The sequence below is a fragment of the Acomys russatus genome, chromosome 7, assembly GCF_903995435.1.
Source record: "Acomys russatus chromosome 7, mAcoRus1.1, whole genome shotgun sequence".
Classification (NCBI taxonomy): domain Eukaryota; kingdom Metazoa; phylum Chordata; class Mammalia; order Rodentia; family Muridae; genus Acomys; species Acomys russatus.
In genome coordinates this window covers 47734871-47744118 of record NC_067143.1, presented here as the reverse complement: position 1 = coordinate 47744118, position 9248 = coordinate 47734871, and positions in this window count along the sequence as shown.

The following is a 9248-nucleotide window of genomic DNA, read 5'->3' as shown; positions in this document are numbered from 1 at the left end:
TCATTGAAAACACTCCAGGATCTAAGCAGAGTCCTCCAGTGCCATAAAGCATGAAATCCATGGCACACCTCTGGCTAAATGAGGATTATCCTTAAAATGCAATGTTCTGAAGACAAAGTTTGACCTGATTTTGATAAAGCACCTAAGAAGCTTAACACTTTAATGGCCTATATGCGTCTTTGTCTGGGACTATAAACCTAGACTGCTAGCTGTGCCTGGTATGACCGTGGACTCTACAGGAGAACCCATGACTGCCATTTCCCCATACTAGTATAATTGCTAACTGTATTCTTTATACTTACCTTTATACCCACAGATAAGGGTAGCTCTTACCTCTCATCAATGAAGTTTTCTTTTCTTTTCTATTTATAGACCAAGACCGTTGCAGAAAGCCACAACTGGCCAACTTGCAGAAAGCAATGAACCATAACCTAAAGGCTCCAGGAACATGACAAAGGACGTAAGTGGGGAGATTGAAAGAGCTAGAGGACCAGTGTGTCTGCTGGGAGATAATGTCTTCTACATATGGGCAAGGCTACTGGGCCCATGAAATCACAGCACTGTGCCTAAAACGAAACCTAAAGAGTTGACAACACAAACTGACATGTCAGTGTCAATGGGGGAAATCTCATGAGGTCCCACACCTTAAAGAAAAGCTATAGGCAGTTAATGACTTCTAGGAGAGGCAGAATCAGTCTTCTCTAAGAATGAGGCCCCTGATAGGTTATCCAATCCCAAGAGGGGATCTCTAAAATACATAGACACATGTGAAACACTTAATGGACTCAACAAACTATGTTTTGAATTGATACACATGCATTGCGTATTTATATGAAATAGTAATAATTAATAAGGGGCTGGAAATTAGTGAAATTGTTGCAAGGTTACAGGAGAAATTGAACTGAGGAGGATAAATGATGCAAATACAGTAATTATTTAGAAAATTCTCAAAAAAGGTTAAAAAAATAAAAGTGAGATAAATAACCAAAAGGCCAAAGACTGAAATGATAATTACTAATGACCTTGTTGCTTAGGCACAAAATGCTATGAAATTTATGTGCTATTGAGACTGATGAGTGAAATTAGCTAGGCTATCAAAGACTAATACATAAAAATCAATTATATATTTTTTCATATTATAGAAGCAAGTACTGGGAAAATTAAAACAATCCATATTTAGTCATGCAAAATACCTGAAGGAGGTGTAATAAAAAGATTTTTCAAGATTCTACACTGAAACTAAGACATATTTTGGACAGACACGTCTTACACAGTCCATTGAAAGCGGCAACCATGGGAAGAAAATGACAACATAGAATTCATAAAAATGAAAAACTTATTGCTCATTGAAAAGATACTGTAAATAAGATAAACAATAAGCCATAGAGGCTACAAAATACACATCTGACAAAGGGTCATGACCAAAATATAGAAAAACTGCTACTCTTCAGTATTTACCTGGGACAAAGAAAAACATTGACAAAGGATTTATACAAGCTTTATTCATGGTCACTCAGTACTGCTGCAGCCCTGCTAACCTTCATGAGGAGAATGGATAAACAAACTTTAGTATATTCATTTAATTGATTATTCATGAATAACAGGAGTAAAATGCATTCAAAACCATGGATGGATCTCAAGTCCATTTTGCTGAGTAAATGAAGCCTTGTGTAGCAGAGAACATAGTGTGTGATTCCATTTATATGAAATTTATAAACAGAAGAAATATACATAGCAAAAGAACCAGAATAATGTTGCCACTTGGAAAGAGAGTGATAGCAATATTTCACATTTCAATGGATGTTTGGGCTGCCCAGGTGCATGCAATTGTTGATATTCAGTGAAAGTATACTTAATAATCACGCATTTCATTGCACAGAAATTGTGCATTAACAACCGTAAACAAATATTGAACTCTAGTTAGGGATATGCATCCTGAATTATTTAGGAAGAAATGTGTTCGTGTCTGCAATTAACTTTGAAATGTACTGAAAAGCAGATGGAAGAGTAGATATATAGATAAGCAATAAGTCTAGGAAGTCAATATTAATGGAAGAGTCTAGGAAGTGGATACACACTGGGATCATTGGACCTTTTTTTTTTTTTCAGCTGTGGTGTATTCCTGAAAGTTTCTATTATAATATTTGGAGAGAGAACATCTTGCCTATTTTCCAATCCTAGCTACTAAAAATTCCAAGCAAGACAGTTAGCTGAAGTTCAGAAACATTTAGGAAATAAACGTAATGCTTTCAATCATTCCAGCTGGTTTATTTGCCATTTTACGCACAATTCTGGGAATTATTCTGCTCCCTTCAACCCTCACAGTATGCAGCCTCTTGGAATTCACTTTGTTCTTTCCTCCTTTGCTGCTGTCTCCATCCCTTTTCACATCACTAAAATCTCTATTTTCTGAAAGCTGTGCTATTAAATCTCTTTATTTGCTCCAAAAATATTTCTCAGAATTGACCTTAGTGGGGCTTATTTCAGAGTCACATTGGTTGTTTTTAAAAGTTCAGACTCACTGATCTAGCAGCAAACTCCCAAGTGAGTACTAAGCCATGGAGCTTACATAGTTAATAGAACCCAATAATTTTGTAAGAATTTCTTAGATTGTTTTATGAAGATGTGGGCATATATAGTGTGTTCTGTATAAATATTAGTTTCTATCTCCGTATAGCCAGAGGGAATTAGGAGCTTGGCTTTTCCATCACAGTAAACAAAAGTAGGATATATGGTTAGGGAGGGTCAGGTGGGAGTCCTGTAAGTATAGTTTAATTCAAAGGGTATCCTTTGTATCCAGAATCATTGATTTTCGTAACATTCTTGCAACACTCTCAGCAGCTAGTAGGCCAGGATCTTCCCTAGAAAAGTATTATGGAATGATGAATGTGGTTGTGGAAAAAATATTCTCCTATTGCTCACCTGCCTCCCCCGTGCTAACCTCCCGTCTCTAAGCAATGATGAGCAGGTGTTAAGAAGAAACCACACACTTCATTCCTCTCTTGAAATCAGTGGACAGTGTATACCCACAATAAGGTGGCCAGGAAAATGAGGATGGAAAAATAAAATATTTGCACTGACTTGCCAGATTCCAGGTACTGGGAACTTTGTGTTTTTTTATTTTGTTTATGAAATTCTTTACTACTTTATTTGTTGTTTAATCAATGATCAAACCGATGAGTGTAGGAAGTTGTTTGGAGCTGTTCAGAGGCAAAGTTGCTTCAAACATCAGAAGAAATGGGGGGTAGCTGTGTTAGAATGTAGGATGATCAGCAGTCCAGTGCAGTCTGTTAACTTGACTGAACTGGCTCTCAATCAAGGGCCTTAAAACACACAGATGAGCAGGCTGCCAGAGGTTGTAACCAAGGACATTTGAGAAGCAGAGCCAGGATTATTACCACAAGTTCAAGGCTAGCTTGGTCTACATAGCATAGTGAGTTCTCGGTAAGCTAGGGTTACATAACTATACTATATCTCAAATAGTGAGTAAGGAAGAAAAAAATTAAGATACCTAGGTGTTTGAAAGCTATCCAATCTATAACTTCTGGTCATGAGCCTCAGGATAGCTATGAATGCTGTCCGACAAAACAATCATAATTTTACTTAAAACACTGACACTTTACGATTTTTTTTTTTTTTTTTTTTTTTTTGTAGCTTGGTTGCACAGTTCTTGAGTGTGAAATTTGTATAGAAAAGTCATGTGATCAGATCAAAAGCTTGCACATCAAAATTCTTTGATAAGTCCCAGATTTAACAAGCAATTTCTGAAAAGCAGCAGTATACTGTTAACAGACTCAGAGTCACAACCACGGTTTTCATAGGCCTGGAAGGAAAACAGGGTCAATCAACGTCATTCACGACCAAGCTTCGTCTTCAGTTCAATTCAAATCCATGTGTATTTATTAAGCAGTGGGCTGAATGTCAAAGTAACCAATCAAGAGGAGTACTGGCTATTAAATGACTGGTGGAACAGCCTGTATAGAGCTAATCATGCGACCAAATAGATTAACAGGCTTAACAGTAATGATGGCAATACCATTTCCTGAGTAATTTCTACATGGTAGGCATCCCTGAGGGTGTTTGAGAGGGATTAAGTGATGGTGTAGCCATCACCATACCATGCAGAAAATGTCAATGGCTGCCTCATTTCATAGTTGGGAAACTGAGTCAAGTATCAACCTGATAGGTAATGTTGCTAAAACATGCATAGTCAGAAAGTCCATTCAAAAATTTTCTGTCTGATGTCAGAAATGCTGAGTGGGCACAGCATTGAGAGCAAGAAACTCCAGCAGGAAGCAGCCAGGCAAAAGCTCTGAAGGGGAAGTGGAACGCAGGCCATGATTGGGGGCACTCATTCATTAAGCCTCAAACCTCCAGTTCTGCAAGGGAAGAATGGGTTAGGTGGCAGGGGCCAGTTGAACAAAGCTAAAGATGACAAAAGCTTGTGCATGTGTGTTCAGTCCAGGGACGGGGAACTCCGAGAGCACACGGGGCTAATCATCACCATCAATCTACAAAGTAAAGAGGAATCAGCTCTGAAGAATCTGCCGTGACCAGTGTATTAGGTAACAGAGAGGAGCCATCTGCTCTGAAGGAGATGAGAGAACTCAGGAAGAGAAGCAAGTTCACCCAAAAGAATATTTGCTTTTCTGAGTGGCCAAGAACTGTGTTGGAATCTTGACTCTACTGTTGGAGTGTATTACATTTGTAGATGAGGTATGGCTTTGCTTTCCCTGAACAGCTTCGTACCTTCATTTGTTCACTCATTGATTAAACAGCAAATATAGTGATAAACAATTTCATAAATAAACAAAATAAAAAACACAGGAAAGTGAGTTGATGGGTTCTCATATGAATGGTTAAACATTTTAGTGAGAAATTAATATGCAAAGCCTCATAGCAAATAGCTTTGAGGTTTCTGTACAGCAGGGCTTCCTGCAACCATTATATGCCAATATCCACTGAGGATCTTCAGCGTGCAAGCAGGGGTACAGTGCTTCCAAGCATATTTGCCCCTAGTACACTTGCTTTATAGACTGTAGTTTATGAAACGCTAAGCAGCTTACTCTTCAGGATCACCAGGGGCCCATGTTTGGGGGCAGAATTGAAATGAAGAGGAAGGTAATATTTAGCGAGCTATTCCTTTGTGTCAAGTAATAGGGCTTGTACATCTGCACAAAACCCATGAATTCTCACCAAAGCATGCTAACGTAGATATCATTAGCTCCAGCTTGCAGAAGTGCATATTTGGGGCCTCAGTAATTAATTGGCACAAGGGTATATAACTAGCAAACTGAAAGTGCAGACAAGAAATGAGTTTTTTGTGTAAAGCCTTTATTTTTTTTGTAGGGCACAGGACTTAGCACTTGGTGATCTCTGTAAAAGGAATGCCATACTTAGTAGGTTAAATACCAGGGTCAGATGCTGACCCCAGAATTCACCCAAAATGCCTTGGCTGCCTCTCATAGATGAGTGCCATTTGGTTTGGCTAAGGCTTATGGAATATTACTATTTGGTTATTCACTTCCTAGGGGGACCATTTTCAGAACAAAAGCGATGTATTATTCTTTATCCTTTTATAGCATGATATTTATTTGTGTGTATGTGGTATATGTATGCACATCTGCATATATAAGCATGTGCAGTCAGAGGTTGAGATCTGATATCTTCTATATTGCTCCCACCTTGTTGGGTAAAGAGTTATTTTATTAATTAATTATTTAATTATCTATGTATTTATTTGTGTGTGTGTATGTGCTTGTGTGTGCATGTGTGGGCATGCACATGTACATATGTGCACTCAGGTGTCCGTGAAGCCCAGAAAAGCATTTTAGAGTCATTGGTGCTAGAATTACAGGCTGATGCAAGTTGCCTAACATAGGTACTGAGAGCCAAACTTTAGTCCCCTGAAAATGCCGCAAGTTCTATTTATTGTAAAGCCACCTCTCTGGTTCCCCTTCACCTAATTTTTTTTTTTTTTAAAAGACAGAGTCTCTCACTGAACATGAAGCTCATCCTCTTGACTAGACTACCTGGCCAGTCACGACCCTCAAATCCCCCTGTCTCTGCCTCCCAGTTCTGGGGTTACCATTACCAGTGTGTGCAAACATGTTCATATTCTTTACATAGATACCAGATGCCTGACCTCAGGTCCTCATGAATGCATAAAAGCTTTTTAGCCACTGAGCAATCTCTTCAGCCACATAACTTTATTATTCTTTTTTTCTTGTTTTACTTTTTATTTTTAAATATATTTTATTAATTTATTCATATTACATCTCAATTGTTATCCCATCCCTTGTGTCCTCTCATTCCTCCCTCCCATTTTCCCTTACTCCCCTCCCCTATAACTGTGACTGAGGGGGACTTCCTCCCCCTTTATATGCTCATAGGGTATCAAGTCTCTTCTTGGTAGACCTTTATTATTCTTATCCCATCATTTCTCTATAAGAAAATACACTTAGCTTCAGTCAAGGTCAATCAATTAAATTCTAATATAAGCCCATCTAATCTAATCCAACATAACTCAGTTAAACCCAATATTATCTTGTGTCTCTTCTGAATCCATGCTAATCTGCAGGCTGACAGAAAACAAAGATTTTACTACTGTTGTCTCTCAAGTTCTGACCAGTGTATGACAGTTATGAGATCTCACTGCTGTTCAAAGAATGAGAAAATATATTTAGGAGTAAATATATGTGCTTAACTGAGGTATAATTATGAAGTAAAACCAAACCAAAAATTTCAGTTCCATTACTGGAGCTACATTCACTGTTGGCGTGATTTTGGGCAAACTATTTACATTCTCTGAGTTTCATTTCTTCATCTATAAAATGGGAAGAATACTACACTTATAGCAGAGTTAAATGCTTGAGCTAAGTGGCATCACTCAGGGAAAGAGCTTGCCTAGGTATCTGTAACATAGATAATGGCTGTTGTAGTTACTGATGCTGTAAATAGTTCTGTTATTTATAAGGGTATGTGAATAAACAAATGTTTCTGTAATTGTGAAGTGACAGGTACAGTAAAATTGGCAGCCATGATTTTCAGGGCTACCTTTCCTTAATTGCTATGTGGCCCTGGAAGAACACATGATTTCTTTGCATTGTGTTCTCATCTTGAAATTTTGTCTACTACCGTTTGCATTTCACAGCTGTATCTAGAGTGAGGTAGCTAATACAATGCTAAGCTTTAAGGTCATTGGTGGAGGTGTAGAATGGTATGGAACTGATGTGACTTCTCTACCTCCCCCTACCACACATTAATCTTCCCAATAGAGCCTGCATGGAGCATCAGGAGAAAGGGCTCATGTGTGTAGGCTGAACTATAGATTTGAGGAGAATCTCAAATCGCTATTTTGAAAGAGATACAAAAATATGCTTATACCTTCCTTTAATGTGCACACTCTTGGATACATTTGTATAGTTCAAACATCATGGCTGATGTCTCCTGGAAGTTGAATACTTGTAAATGGTAATAAAAACTATGTGACAAAATCATCATTCCCTAGTTTTATCTTTGTGCAAGGCAACCAACTATCTCTAGGGCTTTGTTACTTTCAGCCTAGGACTAGGACATCAACTCTCAGTATTTCCTTCCCTAACACTAGTTTCTACTTAACAAAGGTCTCACAACGAAAGCACTTGTATCATTTTCAGGATTACAATTAGACAAGTCAAAAGTGATTAAATTTTACAGTGTCTTGCATTCAAAAGATATTGACCCAAAGTGTAATTATATGACAGGGATCGAGGCTTGAGCAATGGCTGTATAAAAATATACATTCTGTTGATACCCTTAAAGCTTTATTTGTGTGTGTGTGTGTGTGTGTGTGTGTGTGTGTGTGTGTGTGTAAGTAATTGCAAATGGGTGCCTATAGAGGTTAAGGGAAGGCATTTGGATACCCTTACCTGAAGTTATGGAGTTTAGTGGGTCAGTTGAAGTATGCTGGAAACCAATCTTGTATCCTTTAGAAGAAGAGCAAGCACTATTAACTGCTTAACCATCTCTCTAGCCCCTTTGGTAATTTTTATAAACGTATATAAATCTCCCATCTTATTTTAGTACCAATGTCTTCCCTGACAAAATGAGTGTGATGATATTTAACTTTATGGTTTGTTGTGAGGATGAGATATTTTTATTTTCTAAAACTTAGACAGCAAGCCAATACTTTGCAAAGATGACTATAGTTTGCATAACACTTTTTATGAGGTAGATTCTACTTATACCCTAAATTATTGATGAGAAGATCAAGTCAACCAGACTAACTTCCTAAGTAGACAAACTCAACTGAACAGCCTATGCCCCTGGATGTAGCATGGCTCACTGTAACCCTATATCCTTGCTCTGCCAGTGCAATGTCCTGGAAGTCTTCATTTCACTTAAACAAAGACGCTCTGAAGATAAAACCCAAGAACAATATGTGTGGACCGTTTCCAACACTGCAATTAGAACTGCAATTAAAGAAAGTGGAGGTGGCTAAATTCTAAGGGACCTTGAATTTAAACCATGTTGAACCGAAGTGTAACGATTTGACAGTAATCAAGACTTAATCCTCATCTCAAAGAGAACCAGAACATAAATGCCAGGAAGATGATGGAAGACACAGAGCAGACCACATATTTGCTTCCAGTGCAGCAATGTTTCTTAGATTAACTCAGCAGCTCTATGATTCGAAAGCATAGAGTTGACTGGAGCAGCTCTGCAGGCACCAGCTATTTTTCCTGTTCGGTGCTGCTGTCGCACAAGCCCAGCAAGCACAGACTCAGGAGAATAAGGTTCAGGGAGGTTAATAATGCTGACCAGGACCTGAACTTGTGTCTTTCTGGCTACAAACCTCAGATCTTTCCATTAAAGCACAATAAATTATGAAAGCGACAAAATAGGTCACTTGGCCACTTTTCATTCCATGCCACAAAGGATTTTTACAATTCCCACTTGACAAATAGTGTGAACTCACTTACTCTAGATTTTGCTACTAGGGCTAAGGAAGCAAAGATCAATGAGACAGTCCTACAGAGAAGAATTTTCAAGGGACATTCTGGAGGGGGAGGGGATAGGGTCCTTAGGCTGCCTTTCCCAGCTCTCCCACTCTAGTGCTAAGGACAATTCTAAGTCAGACGCAGTCAAGAATAGCCACAGAAGAATAACAGGGAGCTCAGGCCTCATGCTTCTAGCAGATGGGCTCTGCTTTTGGTCTGGCTACCCTAACATGCCTTGCCCATGTCTAGAATGATTCTTGGCACTCA